The following is an 18986-nucleotide window of genomic DNA, read 5'->3' as shown; positions in this document are numbered from 1 at the left end:
AATTAAATACATAGCAATGAGGGATTTAAAAAAATACAAGAGGCTTCCAGGCAGAGGACATGACCTTGGACACAGAGGCAAGAAAGAGCATCCAGGGCACTGACATTCTTTTAGTAAGACTGATGGAAGAGCTGTATGAGAAGTAGAAGGAGTAGAAGGAAGTGGGGCCAGAGAAGTGAGCTGGGGCCAGAGAAGTGCGCTGCAGCTAAACCATTCATGTCAGCAGGATGGCTCCAGCAAATACATGAAGGAGGGTGTGAGAAAGACACTCCAGGAGACAGAGATTAGTGAGCATATTACTGCAATTAATCTCACTAAAACAATGGAGACCTGAATGAAAGCAGTGGTGGAAGGGATGGAAAGGAAATGTAGCTAATCAGAAGAAGAAAGTTAATGGGACTCCCAGATTTCTCAGCTGGATAACAAAGAACAGAAGCTTTCAAAAAAAAATTTTTTTATTGTGACCCACTAAAAATATTTTACATTGAGACCCAGTGTACACACACATATACACACCCATGTAGGACAGATACAGGGGTTTCATGGAACAACATTTAACCTTACTATATGCAAGGCACTGTGGTGTGTTTGTTCTTCTCTAGTTTTGTTTTAAATTCACATCACAACCCACCAAATTGATTTTTTTTTGTTGTTTACTTATTATTGAGAGAGAGAGAAAGACAGCGTGTGAGTGGGGGGGGGGGGGGACAGAGAGAGAGGGAGACACAGAATCCAAAGTAGGCTCCAGGCTCTGAGCTGTCAGCATAGAGCCTGATGTGGGTCTCGAGCTCACAAACCGTGAGATCATGACCTGAGCCGAAGTTGGACACTTAACCGACTGAGCCATCCCCTGCCAAATTGATTTTACAGCCATTAATGGGTCACAACTGAAGAAGCACTTAGAAAATCACTCACTGAGGGGTGGTGATGCTATCATAGAGAAGTAAATACAAGATGAGAAGTTGAAAGGAAGGAGGAATGATGAAGAATCAAGTTTCAGATATGTTGCTTGTAGGGGACTAAAACTTGCCGAGGCTGTTTTTGTTGCAATACAATTGCCTGATGGCCTGACTTTGGCTCCTATAGCTGACCTTCCAGGGAGGTTTATCTATAGAGGATTTGCTGGATCCACAAGAGGCAGCTCCACACTTCTCACTGGTGTGACCTCGCTGCCCCACAAGAGGAGGAAATACTTTTCCCTGATCTTGTATATGTGTTTATGCAAGAGTTGGACAAACAGTGAAGTCGATAAATGTTTGATGGAAAATTAATAAATGAACCCAAAGAAGGAAATGTACTCTCATGTGTTAAATTTCTCAAATTTTAAATGCATACTGATGGTGAAGAGAAACGTTGGAGGTATAATTTTAAACTTCATAGTAATGCTTTTACTAGGTGGATGATGCATGTGATCAAAGAATCAAGTCCATAACCAGTTATTTTTGGAGTATATTTCTGTTCACTGTATTAGTTTGTTTATAAATGACTGCTAAGTATAAGGGATACTCACTGAATATTCTGCAGCTCCAAATGCATACACACACACACACACACACACACACACACCTCTATCTTTCCCTCCTTTTCAGCATATTTTTCTCTTTCATTTTCCCACAGTCTGGTCCCCTGACTCCCTCACACACAAATTTCTAAGCAATCTTGGACTCTGAAATATTCCCTATTTTGCCACCGACCACCACTAATTGAACCGTCTGTCTTAGAGTATAATTTATGAAGATGGCTGAAATGTTATCATGGCTTAGACCAGCAGGAAGTTTCTATCTCAATTGCAGTGGGGAACCATGTGTTCTGGTGGTGAATTTCTTGTACTGATTTTCGTGTGAACACCACCACAAGAACTTGGTGCATTATTGGTCATATAATGTCAACTGCCATCTACACCCATAAGAGCCAAGTCTCTGTCTTCAGCTTATACCTCTCTTCTGAGTTCCCGGAGCTATTTCTTAACCCATCTACTAGATATCTCCTCATGGAGCACTTCAATTTCAGGATGTCCAGACAGAATTCATTTTTCATGCGCCTCTCCCAATGTACCACCCTAAAATTGTTCCATCTTTTGCATTCTTAATCTTAGTTAATTGGAGGGGAGAGGTGTTTTACAGTAAAGAGATAGAAGTCAAAATAGCCACCGTCCCAGAATTGCCCTAACAGAAACTGCTCATCCTCATGTGAGAGGGGGAGATTTAGGACTTTTGATCCAGAGAGCAGGTTGTATCAGACCCTTTCAATAGCAGACCATGTCGACCACCAAGCAAAAGCACCTCGCATGCTTACTGGAAAAAATCCTTTGGACTACCACATTCAGCACAATCCCTCTCTTTGTTTCCCTTGTTTTGCTATGAATTCTATGAATTCCAGCATGCCAGATGAGTCAAGTCTATCTAAAATGTGGAAACATAAAGTTTCGCTGAAGACCTCAAATCCCTTTCACCCAAAGATAAGACTCTTAAAAAAAAAAAAACCAATCCCGGAAAAATCAGATCTGTAATCCCAGTGTGTTCACCTAACATCCAGGTGCTCATTTTAAGCATCTGTGTTCTTCACAAAACACCTTCTAGGCAGGCACTCAAGGAAAGCTTTTGTTTGACTGTCACAGTCTGATTAGATAAGACACATCTAGCCTGTTAATTGGTCTCTAGGCTTTATTCATCTATCTCTTATCACTAAACTTGCTGTTCCTAAGAAGGAAAAACAGAAAAAATTCTCAAGAGCTGGTGAGTAGCTGCATCAGGTCTTTTAGCATTCTGTCCAAGCCTTTGATACTCAGCTGCTGGGCTAAACTGTAGAGTACCAAACTTTGATTTAAAAGTATGGGATGATGCTGAATCTCTTTAGTGAGGCAGAAGGCATTTCTTTTCCCGTCTGTTATAGACTGAATGTTTGTGTCTCCCCCTCTCCCAGTCATATGCTGAAATCCTAACCCCCAACGTAATGGTATTAGGAAGTAGGGCTTTGGGGAGATGATTCGGTCAAGAGGAGCCCTCACAAATGGGTTTACTGCTCTAATAGAAGAGACCCCAGTGAGCTTTCCCACTGCTCCCACCTGTGAGGACACAGTGTAAAGATGGGTGTCTATGAGCCAGGAAACAGGCCCTCATCAGATACCAAAGCCGCCGCCTCCTTGATCTTAGACCTCTCAGCCTCCAGAACTGTAAGAAACATGTTTGCTGTTTAAGCCATCCATTCTTTGGTGCTTTTGTTATAGCAGCCCAAAATGACTACAATACCACCGAAAGATATCGCCCAGCTCAGAGAAATACAAAGTGATTTTTAAAATTATTACCACTTAATCTGAAAACAATAAATTAATCTCAATGTCCAGCAATCACTGGAGTTGGAAAAGAAAGAACCAGACTATACGGTTTAATTTTCTAAAATGTAAAATGTCTGAGGCAGTGTTTGACAAACAGCAGATGTCCAATAAATGTTACTGTCTTTTCTCTCACCTTCCATCCCTTCCTTCTCTGTCCCCTCCCTTTCCTTCCCTTCCCATCTGTTTCTATTACCACCTTATTGTACATGTACTGTACATATACAGGAATAAAAAATAGGCAGATGTGTATCTTATAAACCCAATTACTTTAGTCAAATAGGAAATCCTATTCAAGACATGAATAGTTAGAAGTCTCCATGTTTTTTTCCAGAAATGTTGGAAGGCTAAAGGAAGGAATATGGTTTTCTGCCCAGGTAGTCTTTTATACATCCCATGGAAGAAAATATTTCTACATCTCAAATAGGTGCCACTCCCCAAATCTGAAAACTCTAAAATCACTTTTTTCTTCAGTAGACTAAATGCGACTGGCCCTATCAGGTGAGAGGAATTAAACACTAGACAAAGACTGAGCAAAACTGGAAGTGCGGAAAACTTATATGTTGCCTTTTTACCCCTCCTGTTAGAGGTATAACCTTACCCTTTCCACCTGCCTGATCCCAGGAGTCTATCCTGAGCAATTTGTTCGCCATCAAATAACAACTGTCCTACTTCATTCTTTAAAACCACTGATGTTTGCCACAGTACTACTGCCTTGCATCAGCATAAAGCTTTGGAGTTTGACCAGCATTATAACTGATATTTACCACTTGTAGGCTTCACAGCTCTGCAAAGCAAGTAAAGTGGTTGTATCATTTTACAAATAGATGAACTGAAGCTCAGAGTTTCAAGGTCATGTGGCCATAAAGAAAAAAATAATGTAAAGCAGCCTTCCTATTGGCCTCAACGAAGATGACAACATGACAGGGGTGCTATTTGGAAGTGTCTCTATTGAACAGAGAGAAATACTGAGACATGGCTCCAAAATGAAAGTTCTACTCTCTTGGCATTAATCTTTTCTGGATATTTCTGGTTGACCTTCATGATTTATCTATATAGCACTAGTATACTGAATTTTGAGAATTCTTTATAATACTCCAAAAAATAGACTATCCCATGGGGTGCCAGGGTGGCTCAGTCAGTTAAGTGTCTGACTCTTGATTTCAACTCAGCTCATAACCTCACAGTTCGTAGGATTGAGCCTCACATTGGGCTCTGAGCTGACAGTGTGGAGCCTATTGGGATTGTCTCTCTCTCCCTCTCTCTCTGCCCATTCCCCACTCAGGCTCTCTCTTTCTCTCAAAATAAATACATAAAACTTAAAAAAAAAAAAAAATTCTAAAAATATACTAGCCCATGATTTAAGTTGGGAACTTGGATTTGTTTTGTTAAAACTTCTCAATTTTCCCTGAGGTGTATGCCCAGATTCTACTAATTGAGGAAGTTAATGAATAGATAAGAGAAATTTAGTGACTATTTCAACAATATAGAAGGCAATCTAGAAAGGAAGAAAAGAAGGAGGGAGGGAGAGAGGGAAAAGGAAGGAAAGAATGAGGGCCGAAGGGAGGGAGAGGAAAGAAGGAAGGAAGGAAGGAAGGTAGGAAGGAAGGAAGGAAGGAAAGAAATCTCCAACCTTTATCTAAATACTCAGTATTAAATAAGTCATTTTGAGAACTAGATAGCAGAGTCAAATCGCTTTTTTGAATCTTGAAGTAAATTATCAGCCTAGTACAGACCCAGGCTAAGACAGATATAGCATTTAACTTCACGGGTGGCTATAATTTCTGGATTTGTGAGAGAGTGATTCCTGCTTAGTATATTCCAAAAAGGACATGAAGTTTCTTAAAGGCCCTGTATAAATCAATTCACAATCATACTGAGGTAGTTTGACTGTGACTCCAAAATGTCTGAGTTTCATTTTCTCCCTGTTAGAGATGAAACCACTGACATTCATCTTTTATGGACATTTCCAGCTAAAGACTTTTTTTGGTAAGTTAAAATTTGAAGAGCATGAAAGAGAAATTATTCTGATTTATGATGGCTTCCAATCAGGACCAATTAAGAGAAAATGAACCAGGGAAATTGGAGTGGGGAAGGGAAATAAGATCCAGCAAAGTGAAAGAATTTAAACCTAAGTTTTCTTTCACTGTGATCCCCTGGGTAGAATCGAGCAAAGACAGTCAGGATCAAGGGTCCCCATGCCCCCAGGCCTCGCCCACATCAGGCTTTTTCACTTCTAAGCTTGCTCTAGGCACAAACAACTTTGCCTGGGATTAGTCTACACATGCTCTACCCTGTATTCAGGAGTCTGTCAGATGTACAGAAATGTTTGCCTTTATTACAATATTCAAGTAGAAATGTAAACCAAATTCTTCTAATATTACCATATGCTCCATTCATTTCTGACTTGGTTCGCACCTAAACACCTTGTGGTTTCAAGCTGAGAATCCAAGGCCTCAAATTTTACACTTTTTTTTTTTTTTAAGTATTTATTTCAGTACTGCCTTTAGATGTGAGCTAGGGGCTTCTGTGCTGGGTAGGTGCATTAGAGAGTCCCCATAGCACACTGTGCTCACGTACAAATAAATGTTTTAAGGGCTGCGTGGGTGCCTTTCTGTCCCTTGGGATCTGGCATGGGCATAGCACCTCTTATATCCTAAACTTCCACCTGCATGACCAACACTTTTAAGACCCCAGAGAAACACCCTTCATCCACCATATCTGCCACACATACAGTAACTTCGTTCACTTGCTATAAAAGTTTGTGGGTTGGGGCATCTGGATGGCTCAGTCAGTGAAGCGTCTGACTCTTGATTTCAGCTCAGGTCATGATCTTACCATCGTGGGATCGAGCCCTGCATCAGGCTCTGTGCTGACAATGTGGAGGCTGCTTGGGATTCTCTCCCTCTCTCTCTGCCCTTCCCCCACTTGTGTGCTCTCTCTCTCTCTCTCTCTCTCTCTATGTGTCTCTCTCTCTCAATATAAATAAACATTAAATAAATAAATAAATAAATAAATAGGGGCACCTGGGTGGCTCAGTCAGTTAAGCATCCAACTTTGGCTCAGATCGTGATCTCACCGTTGGTGAATTCGAACCCCACGTCAGGCTCTGTGCTGACAGCTCAGAGCCTGGAGCCTGTTTCCTCTTCTCTCCGCCCCTCCCCTGCTCACACTCTCTGTCTCTCTGTCTCTCAAAAATAAATAAAGATTTAAAAAAATTTTTTAATAAATAAATAAATGAAGTTTGTGGGTTATGCCACTGCTGATGAATAGGCTTTGCTTTGGAGTATGAAGATTTCAGTGGCAGAGGTGCTGACAAGACAAGACAAATTAATTAACCTGTCAGATGTTTCCTCTGAGGTAGTGTGAACACCAAAGATTATTGCATAACAAAGTATTATTTCTCAGTAATGCTAAGTGTTTTCTTGATTTTCTTTGTGTTCCAATTCATGGTTCCAGAGGTACTCACAAATTAGTACAATATAGGCAACCATTGTACATGATAGCTGAGAAACAGTCTTAAACGATGCATATTACTCTTCCATCTGTGTGTGTATAATTAATATAAACATACACACACACACAGCTGTAGAAATAGACATACACCAAGATTTCTCAACCCTTGAGCTATTTACATTTGGGATAGGATATTTCTTTTAGTTGTTTTTAGTCTTTTATTTATTTATTTATTTATTAACAGAGAAGGGGTTACTTTTCTGTGCATTGTAAGATATCTAGATTTAGCAGCATCTCAAGTTTCCATCCACTAGAAGCCAGTAGTTTCTCTCTAGCCCCACACCAAAAATGTCTACAGATACTGCCAAATCTCCCCAGTTGAGAACCCCTAGGCTAGACATTATGCACATGCAACATGACGTTGTTTCATTACATTTGCAACCTGAAGGATATTGAACTCCAGGATTGGGAATAGTTCTGTCTAAAAATACTTAATAATATTTAATTAAATATTTTAAAAATTAAATTTAAAATGTCAGCACTACTAAGTAACATTTTAAATTTTGATATCCATTCATTATAATTTGTGTTTTGTCTTTTGATTTTAATAGGTTTTTAATATTTTAGGAGAATATAGTTTTTTGCAAGCATATATGAAAAAAGTTTTAATTTTTGTTTTATACATTCACTTGAATTTATATTTTTTGATAAAAATATATTGAAGTGTGCCTTATATGGATTACATTTTATTGTTAATCTTTTAAGTTAATTGAAAAAATGATAAAAATAGAAAATACCAAAGCAAATCTCAGAAAATGAAACAAAAGCCTAAAAACATAAAGAGAAAATCTTTAAAAGGTAGACTGCTTAAATTTTTTACAACGAGGAACAATGAAAGTGAGTAGACGTCTGTTAAATATCACTCACCGTTTTAACCTTACCATTTTGAGTGAGGTATGGTAAGGCCAGATGCAGATTAAGAGAGATAAACCAAGAAGAGTTTACAGTTTTGCTACACAGTTCCCTGGGGAGAGTGCAGCATGCCACAGAGGACCCCAGAGGAGAACTAACCAGGTCAATCATGTGGTCTAAGGGGGATATTGGAAACGAGCACCTTCTTGTGGTTTCTGTGGGAAGGAAAGCATGAGGAGGGACAAGCTGATTTCGGATTTGCTAATTTGAATAAATTCTTCAGGCTCTGGGGCAGATAGGCTATCTCTGGTTATGTGGCATCCAGCCTTGGGGCAATTAAACCACGTATATAGTGGTCTAGAGTGTGACAGACCCATATACAGCAGGTGATTGTGGATGTGAACTTAGCCACTCAAGATGGGGAACTTCCAGCCTCTAGCCAGGGGCTCAAAACTAGGCCTAAACAGAATTTTTAAAAACTATATTACACCACACATAGAATTCAGAAACAGGATCCTACAAATTCTTTATTTGATAAAGATGTAATTACTGACAATAACAATTAAATGAGCAAGAAAGTATTTTTTTTTTTTTTGTCTTCAAAAGACAGTAAATGGGGGGTGGCACCTTGGTGACTCAGTCAGTTAAGCATCCGACTTTGTCTGAGGTCATGATCTCATGGCTCATGGGTTTGAGCCCTGCATTGGGCTCTGTGCTGACAGCTGAGAGCCTGGAGCCTGCTTCGGATTCTTTGTCTCCCTCTCTCTCTGCCCCTCCCCCTCTCATGCTCTCTCTCTCTCAAAAATAAATAAATATTTAAAAAAATTTTTGTAAGACAGTAAATGGAACAGACCATATGAAATCCTTGCAACTTCATCTTCTTCAATAAGTGATGATTTTATTACTGGATCTAGACAGGCTCTAGACACAGAAAATGGCCTCTATGTTGGCTTCTATATGTTAACAGGCATCCTATCATTGAACAAATGATGTTATAGTCAGAAATTAGAGAAAGAGCCATGACATGTATACATTTCAAATCACATATTTTTGCTCAATAAAATTAAATGCTTCTATTATCTCTAGAGCAAACATCACAAAATAACAAACCCAGTGGGAGAACAGAGAGTGTATTACATTATCATTCTTTTCAGAACCACACTTTTATATCCAGTTAAACTCATTGCAGGTGAATATTCTAACAATTCTCACCAATGCACATTTCAAGTTACCACTTCAGTACAATTTGTTTAAATTATTGGTATTACAAAGGGCCTTCCAAATCATGTCCTGGGGAGGACTGACAAAGTTTTCTGTCAAGTACATACTGGCCCGGTAGGCAATTTCCAATTTGGCCTCACAACACTACAGGAAGTCAATTTCCTAGTGATACTGGTTGGGGAAGAAGACATTCCTATGCTCTTCAAGATCCTTCTAGCTGGACTTAGACTCAAGTTGACATGAGACAGATTAACAGAAAAAAAGTCAAATTTAATAGGCATATGTGTGGGGAATCCACACAGACACAGAAATTCTAAAGACAATGAGGCAACCTGCAGCTAATATGAGCTAAGGAGAGGGGTAGAGTCTGAGGATACAAAGAGGAGAATGCTCACTCATTAGCAAGAAGGTGAAAGGAATGGTTTAGAAAAACAAAGTTTGCCTTATTGAACAGATAAGTTTCTTAGGTAAAGGTTCCCTATTAGTTGCTCTCTTCCTGGTACAGGCTCTCTTTTCCAATGCAAATTTAGGCAGTTTGAGGACCAGGAAGAGAGCTTTTCCTGCATCTGCTGGGTTTTGATTACTTTTAATTCAAAATAATGTTCATGGCAAAGTGGCCTGTCTTGGGGCAGCCTGCCCTTGATTCCTACAAACCAAATATATGAACCCTACATGCTTTTTAGGTTCTGTATGAGCTGCATGTCCACACTGGACCACCTACTCTAGGCTACTTGCTGTAACTCTTGTTTTTCCCCGTTGTGAAAAATTTTTTAAAGGCATTCATTGATCTTTGATAAGTCTTCTAAAAATCTCAACTCTAAAACAAACAAAAGAGTGATCTATCTCTAAAAGCCTTGGTATTATACAAAATTTATTTTCAGGATGGCTATAATCCTCCATCTATTTCCCCTAAGTCTAATTTATTTATTGCTTTTGTTGTGTTTAACAACTATTCATATTTAGTGAATGCCTAGTCTTTCTGGTCCCTGTCTTGAGTGCTTTGTTTCACATGCATTATGTCATTTTATATTCAGGAAAACCCTATAAAATGATCTCTATTTTATAAATAAGGAAACTGAATTTTGAATGAGCTGAAAAATTTGGACAAGGTAACCAAAATAAGATCTAGAATTCAAATTGAAGTTTATCTTGAACACAGACCCTCCATCTTTGACCATTATGCATCTAAACAATTAAGCCAAATCTTAGTATTGCAGATGCATGGTTCACTGCTTTAATCAAATGTGTGTATGTATACATACTTATATATTTATATATACATGCATACACATATTTGTACTGTATTTCCGGTACATCATGGGTTAAATAAACTTTTCTTTAATGTTTATTTTTTTTGAGAGGGAGAGACAGAGTGCGAGGAGAGGAGAGGCAGAGAGAGAGGAAGACACAGAACCCGAAGCAGGCTCCAGGCTCCAAGTTGTCAGCACAGAGCCCAATGCAGGGCTTGAACTCACGGACCATGAGATCACGACCTGAGCCGAAGTCAGATGCTTAACATATTGAGCCACCCAGGTGCCCCTAAATTTTTGACACTAGCCAAGGAATCTTTCAACTATGCTCGCATTAATTTTTAAAATAGGGTGTATTGGAGTTTTCAATTTGAATATAACATATATTCATTAGAGAAATTTGGGAATGTGCACCAAAGAAAAACATCATCTAATTCTTATGTTTAAAGATGAACATTTTCTGGGGTGCCTGTGTGGCTGTCACTCAAGCCTCTGTCTCTGGCTCAGCTCACGATCTCACAGTTCATGAGTTGGAGGCCCCGCATCAGGCTCTATGCTGACAGCTCAGAGCCTGGAGCCTGCTTTGGGTTCTATGTCTCCCTCTCTCTCTGCACCTCCCTTGCTTGCACTCTGTCTCTCAAAAATAAATAAACATGAAATAAAATTCAAAGATGAACATTTTCTGATATTTTTTTTACCATTAATTACAACCATTTGGTTAGGAAAACATTCTGTAGGAATGCATATTTTAAAGAATTGATTTTTAAAATTTTTTTATTTTTTTATTGTTTATTTATTTTTGAGAGAGAGAAACAGAGTGCAAGCATGGGAGGGACAGAGAGATAGGGGGACACAGAATCCAAAGCAGGCTCCAGGCTCCAAGCTATCAGCACAGAGCCCCACGCAGGGCTCAAACTAACAAACCGTGAGATCATGACCTGAGCCAAAGTTGGCCACTTAACCAACTGAGCCACCCAGATGCCCCATGATTTTAAAATATTTTTTACATAAAGGTTACCTGACTTAGGAATCAAGCAGACATAGGTCTAAATTCTAACACTACCAGTTGCTGATCAGGGGACCTTACAAAACCATTTGACACCTTGACCCTGAGTTTTCTTGTATGCGAAATAAGAATAATTATTCCTATGCCACTGGAACATCCTGAAAATGGAATGAGACGATATATGTAGAGTGCTTGGCAAATATTTAGTGCTAGGGAGAAGAGGATGGCAGTTGACATGGTCTACTTTTTTTTTTTAATTTTATTTTTCTTAACGTTTATTTATTATTGAGAGACAGAAAGAGACAGAGCATGAGCAGGGGAGGGGCAGAGAGAGAAGGAGACACAGAATCTGAAGCAGGCTCCAGGCTCTGAGCTGGCAGCACAGAGCCCGACGCGCCTGAACTCACAAACTGCGATATCATAACCTGAGCCAAAGTCGGACGCTCAACAGACCCAGGTGCCCCTCTACTTTTCTTTTATATCTACATTAAAACAGATAAATCAATTAAACAGCAAACCGAAACGCAAACCAAAATTCAATATTTACAATGAAACTAGATAATTACATTTCTTTACAAACCTCAGAATACCAGCTGGTAGGGATAAACTACCACAGTCGCAACACCAGTAAGTATGGTATCAGGGTCTGTGCAGAAGAAAGTAGATATAAGCAAAGACAAAACACTGTGAACACATTTGGCGATAGCCACCGAATCCAAGAGAGTTTTATCCAATCCAGTAATCGGGTGAGTGCAAAGAGCGCTCTCTGTGAGGACTAGAGACCCTGGAGGAATCTAGCACTTTTAAGCTTTCTTCCATGACAAGGTTCACTTTCAGGAAAGAGACCTGCAATAAGGAAACGTTGCTGGAATGTAATCAAATTGAACGGAATAGGCCCGATAGAGACAAAAGAAAGAAAAGATACAAATAAAAGTGGAGGAGGAGAACAGAAGCATTGGAAAAGCCTTGGAAGTCTTGGAAAAAACAACAGAAGAGTGAACTTTCTGAGCCAGAAAATCGACTCCAAGCCAGGCCTTTAAAATTTCAGAAATCTGATTTCACACAAAAAGGAGCAGCAGAAAAGTATCGAAGTCAAGTCCTATGCAAAGTTATTATAAGATAAAAGAGAATAAAGAGCAGAATAACATCACTACAGATAATAAAAGCATATCAGAAAGACAGGGACAGATCAAAACTGTAACTTATTTCAAAATGAGCTAAAACATTAAGAAATGATACAAGATGTAAAAGAACAATATAAGTCAGAATTAGAAAAACTCGGAAATTAGGTGACAGAGCATAGGAAAGTATTATAAATAAATGAAAAGACATTTCAGAAATGAAGACTACATTAGAAGGAACACAAAAGCAAATAAGCACAAAATATGCCTCAAGAAAATAGAAGGTGAAAAGGAGAAAGATTTTAAAAATCAAAAAGAAATAAAGAGATAAAAAGGATGAAAAAAGACATGACAAAAAGATAGACAAAGAAGATTCAAATTCCGTAATACAGAAATCCCTGAGGAAGAAAAACCAAAACAAGGAAGAGAACAAACACTAAAATAGTAATTCAAGAAACTTTCTTACAATTAAAAAAGGAATTGAGACTATGTATTGAAAGAACACACCACACATTTGCGATTATCAACTCAGCATGACAAATGCCAAGGCATATTCTAATAAAATCATAGGGTTTTAAAGAAAAAAAAATATTTGAGCATCTAGGGGCTAAAGGCAAGTGACTTATAAGGGGGAAAATTAAACTACTATCATACTTTACAACAGCAATGTTTTATGACAAAAGAAAAACACAGCAACCTAATTAATGTACTCAAGAAATGTCTAAAGGAAATATAAAGAAAAGGATTTTTTATCCAGCAAAACTGACTTTCAGATATGAAGAGAATAAGCAAATTGCTATCAACACGTAAGAACTGAAGGAACATTACTCCCATGAGCCCTTCCTGAGGAATATACTGTAAATGAGCTGCAGAATATACTATAAGTGAGAATAAAAATCACTAGAAAGACAGAGACACAAAGGCTGATGGTGAGGACTAAATATATAAATATAGTATAAAATATTACAGAACTAAGATCAAATGAGCTTTAACAGGAGAAAGTATAGGATTAACGGCTATCTGCTTCGGCAATGTAGATATGATGTAACTAAAAATTCAAGTGAGATGGCAATAGTGTATGCCAAAAAAAAAACATTTTAGTTACTCTCAGTGATCATATTGCCAGTGGTAGTATGTGCATATATATCAGAATTGAGTAAATGAACAATGGTGCAGTATTCTGATTCTGTCATCCCCTGTGTCTTGAAGAACTAAGATTTGGGGTATGGAAGAAAAGAAATAGAGGAATAACAGAAGTTAAGAAAAAAAAACCCCTGTGTTCCTGAATCCAAATTAGACCTATCAGTATGAATTCATAAAGTAACTCTGTCCACTGAAGAGACCTAGAAACAATCACCACCCCTAGTAAACAGATGGTGGTTTTCAAGTACTACTATCCCTTACTCCCCCGCCCCACCCCAACCCCCCCACGACCCCAAAACACTCAATGCTCCCTAGAGAAGTGACTATTTTCATGTCTGGGACTGGAAATGTACAAGATGAGCCTGGAAACCTTGTTATACCAAAGAGCAAAGAAGTTATCAAAGAGTAGGTTGAGGGGCGCCTGGGTGGCTCGGTCGGTTAAGTGTCCAACTTCGGCTCAGGTCATGATCTCGGGGTCCGTGAGTTCGAGCCCCACGTGGGGCCCTGTGTTGACAGCTCAGAGCCTGGAGCCTGTTTCAGATTCTGTGTCTCCTTCTCTCTCTGACCCTCCCCCCGTTCATGCTCTGTCTCTGTCTCAAAAATAAATAAACGTTTAAAAAAAAAAGAGTAGGTTGAAAGGACTCAGAAGTGGAAGCTCCCACTAGCCAAATACAGGACAATTTGAGCTTCAATAAAGACATTCAAATGGACAAATTGGGGTTGAGTTTCCTTTCTTTGCAGAAGGGATCAAATCTAGCTGCCTATTCATAGGGACTATAGAAGAGACAAGAAAGTATTAAAGTGAAAAATCTAGATTGTGAGAAACTGGAGATCTGATACCTCGGGTTCTTCAGCAGAGAATTTGTGAGGAAAAGAAAGGGATGCAAGGCGAACTGTAGATTAAAAGAGATTTGGAGGAGCCTGGGTAGCTCGGTCAATTAAGAGTCCGATTCCCGATTTCCGCTCAGGTCATGATCTCACAGTTTTTGGGACTGAGCTCCTCGGAGCCTGCTTGAGATTCTGTCTGGCCCTCTCTCTCTCTTTGCCCTTCTCCCGCTTGAGAGCACAAGTGCTCTCTCTCTCTCTCTCTCTCTCTCTCTCTCAAAATAAGTAAACTTTAAAAAACAAAAAGGAGAGATTGAAAGGACTTAGATTTTTTAAATAGGCAAGACAAAATTACAGTTTAGAGATGCATACTCTTTGAGAAAACTATAAAGAAATGCAAAGAAGCCATTATATAGACTCAGATTGGTGACTACTTTGGGGAGGAGGCCTGCTGAAATTGGGTTGGGGTCCATGGAGGGGCTTGTGGGGTAGCCAGAAAAGTCCTATTCCTAAACCCAAGTAGGGGTTACAAAAACAAACACACAAGCTCACTAATGTACGCATTTTTGTGGGATTTTTGTATCAGGGTTTTATTTTTTTTTTAATTTTTTTTAACGTTTTATTTATTTTTGAGACAGAGAGAGACAGAGCATGAACGGGGGAGGGGCAGAGAGAGAGGGAGACACAGAATCGGAAGCAGGCTCCAGGCTCTGAGCCATCAGCCCAGAGCCCGACGCGGGGCTCGAACTCATGGACCGCGAGATCGTGACCTGAGCCAAAGTCGGACGCTTAACCGACTGAGCTACCCAGGCGCCCCTCAGGGTTTTATTTTAAATAGAAATGCCACACAAATAAATAATAAGTGCTAAATAAATATTGTCAATACTTAAAATTAAACAGAAAATATCTTTAAATGTTTGTTTTTTTGATGTTGGGGCATCATAATAAGCAATAAGGTGGTAGTAATGAGAGATTCAAAATTAAGACATGCTAAGAGTCTCAGAAAATACCTAGATTCGGATCTAGTCTTGAGAATGGACCCCAGCGAAGATATGAAATTCAAGAGTTTTGGTTTTCTCCTGGGTCAGAAAGAGAAGTTGCCTAATACTCAGAATTAGAGCTCGCGTAAGAATAAAAAAATTAACTCTAAGTGCTCAGAACAACAGAAACAAAAGGGGAATAATCTTTGGGAGAACTAGGATAAGAACATGAGAACATTAGCAAGGTATGTTTGGTGCCAGATGGCGGAGACATGCAGCATTCAGCAGTCGTGTGCTACAAGAGCAAGGAAGCAGCCTCTTCTGTGTGACAGGACAAAGACACTCGTTCTGATCTATACAAGCCACTCCAGCCCTCTGTGACTCCATTTTTAATTTTTTGGAATACATGGGAACCTAGCACTGAGCTGGAATGGAACCAAGGCCCTTAGCCCAATTCTCCCTGGAAAGTTTTAGCTCTTAAAAGAATGTCCTCTTGTCTCTCTGGAAATAATAAGTGGCACAGAACGTCTCTGGACAGGCTCCATAGCAGGCCAACTCAGACAGAGGACTGCATGTTGTAAGGTTTCTATGGTTTGCTCATGGGGACCAACGTCTGTGAAGGAGTGAAAGAATTGGGCAAAGCAAAGAATGGAACTGCAGTACAGGCAAAACACAGACCTCAGACAATCCTAGGGAAATCCCTGAAGCTAGAATAGCCATTCAGAGTGGTTTCCCATTGAGGCACGGGGCGTGGGGCGTGACCCCTGTCACTGGATGTGGGCTGCTCCTGGGGAAGCAGCGTGGCCTTCGGCTAAATAGCTCTCTCTTCCTTTGAGGGTAATTCCCTGAGAATCACTCAGCTAAGAGCTGTCAGCCACCAATATTCCCAAGTGTTAGGACATTAGGGCCTCAGTCTTAAGGGGAACTGGACAGTGTACCACAGCATCCACTATAGAGAGCAATTCAACCACCTCACTTCTCGTTAGTCAAGCCATGTTTCAGGCACACTTTGTTTCCGTAAGCCTGCATCTCACTTTGCCCCTTTGGTACCTTTTGGACTTAGGTTCTGAAGAAGAGTTTTCCTTCAAAGTTCCAAATACATCTAGGCACTTGGCCTTCAAAGAATTTTCTTTGTACGTTGAAATTCAATGTAAGTAAAGACTTGCAATGCATTCCTAACAGCACAACACTCTCATTCACTCATTCAACCAATACTTACTGAACGCTTTCTAGGTGCCAAGTCCTGGTAGCTAAGCAATAGGAAGACAGTAATGATTAGAAGAGAGTCCTCTTTTGGCTAAAGCTTACTATGATTCAATGTTGTTCAATCCTGCATAATAATGACATTCTGCATATACGTTCAGTAATCTTACAATTCACTTCCATTCTGGGGTTGAATGCTACATAAGATAATTATGTCATTCTTGAAAAATCTATCACACTTCGAGATTTTTCTGTGACATTTCTTCTCCGAGCTAAGTAGCTTCTTTGACTTGATATCTGTTTGAGATTGTAGCCAGACGAATTAGGCAGGGGCTTTAGATAGCAATTCAAGATAGTGTTCCTGACACCTTTATAATGATCAGGTTTCACACTCTGGGCAGTTGAACACAAAATCACACCACCTGTGTTTGTAATCACTTGATATTATTCATTTTCTTGCATAAATGCATAGAACATGTGTTGGGAGATAATTCTCCATGGATCTTTCACATCTCTGAATGTTTGAAGCCTAAATCTAATACTTGGACAATGGAACATATTTCTTACTTTACATTATTATCGTTATTATTATTATCATTAGGCTGCTTTATTTTCTAGTTATTTGCATATAAACCTCATTCTTTCTGGCCTCCCTCAATATCCTGTCCTAGTCAATTATTTCTTCTTTTCATGTTTCACTTCAATCACTTATTCTTCACAAGTGCCTGTCTCAGCCAATAAATATTAAACATACTCAAATTTCCTTCACCTTAAAGAAAAAATTCCTCCTCAACTTATGTTCCTCCTGAATTTATTGCTTTATCTTTTCTTTCTGGGACAGTCAACTAACTTTCTTTGAATGAGAAGCCTTCCCCTACTGTCTCCACTTATTCACCTCCTTGTTTATTTCTCAATCCTTTGATATCTGGATATCACCAGAACTCATGCTGAGTTTGCTGGTCATTAATGAGTTTTCACTGCTGTCATAGTACATGCTATATATTAGCTTCCCTGGATCATGGGTTGCCCAGCTATTTGGTTAAACATTATTCTGGGTATGTTGGTGAGGTTGTTTCTGGATAAGATTAACTTTTGAATTGGTAGATGGAGTAAAGCAGATTGCCCTCCCCGAGTGGGTGGGCCTCATCCAACCCAGGGAAGGCCTAAACAGAACAAAAAGACTGAGTGAAAAAGAGTTCTCTCAGGGTGCCTGGGTGGCTCAGTCAGTTGAGCGTCTGACTTCAGCTCAGGTCATGATCTCACGGTTTGTGAGTTTGAGCCCCGCATCAGGCTCACTATTGTCAGAGTGGAGCCTGCTCTGGGTCCTCTGTCCACCTCTCTCTGTCCCTACCCCACTTATGCTCTCTCTCTCTCAAAAATAAATTTTAAAAATACTTTAAAAACTTGAACATTTAGCAAAAATAGTAGATACTTATTTAGGTTACCTATGGCTTTTAGTTTGTGTGTGTGTGTGTGTGTGTGTGTGTGTGTGTGTGTGTGTGTGTGTGTGTTTAAAAAGAGAGAGAGAGAGTATGCATGCACATACTCATGCATGCACAAGCGAGAAAGAGGCAGAGGAAGAGAGAGAGGGAGAATCTTAAGCAGGCTCCAAGCTCAAGGCAGAGTCCAATGCAGGGATCAGTCTCATGATGGTGAGATCATGACCTGAGCCATAATCAAGAGTTGGGTGCTTAACTGACTGAGTCACTCAGGCGTCCTCTATTGTTATTACTACACAGAGATTTTAGGAATCTTAACAAGTGTATGAATGAACACTTAATAGATGTAGTTTTGATCCATTATGACACTGTTCTCCTAATGTACCTTCCCAGCTCCTGTAGGCCCTTCCCTCCTCTAGTCACAACCTCGTTATTTGGTCTGTATATCTGTTGGGAGACAATGTTCGTTCTCTTTAATTAGAAGCAAAAATTTTACCAGATTTTTGCAAAAATGAATGAAGTGTAGAAGACAGCCTACAATTGTTCTGCGATGCTGCTTTACTACAACAGGGTTCCATGGGGAGTGTCTCAGAACTAAGGAGGGCAAGATGGGAGATCTGGAGAAGGAGTGGACACACTGGGAATCTTGGTGTAATTTCTTGGTGGACTGTGGGTGCCTGGTGGCTGCTCTACTCTCCTAGCTGCCAACTAACTATAGAGAAGAGGATCAGCAAAGACTCTCCTAAGATTTCCTGGAATAATCCTCTCCCCCTCCTGGCTTTCTATCCAAGTGAGTGCCAACAGGGCTGTCTCTAAACATTCTGAACTTGAGTCAGGTTAAACTGTGTATCAACCCCAATCTCCATCACCACCCCCCACCAGGAGCACTCACTCTAGGCCCAGCCTATGACCAACACCACCCTTGCCTTACCCTCTGGCATGCCTGAGCCCTGGGCCTAGTGGTAGTAAGGGTGGTATTTAGCTTCACAGTCATCAGCTGCTTCCAGAAGATGAGTGTGTGAGGAGATCATCCTTAGTCTCATTTAATAGCAAATAAGTCCAAATTTGAAAATGGCTTTCTTCTGCAGAGAAGCAAATT

Source organism: Panthera onca, chromosome B4 (assembly GCF_046562875.1).
Source record: "Panthera onca isolate mPanOnc1 chromosome B4, mPanOnc1 haplotype 2, whole genome shotgun sequence".
NCBI classification, from domain to species: Eukaryota; Metazoa; Chordata; class Mammalia; order Carnivora; family Felidae; genus Panthera; species Panthera onca.
This window is presented reverse-complemented; position numbering follows the sequence as displayed.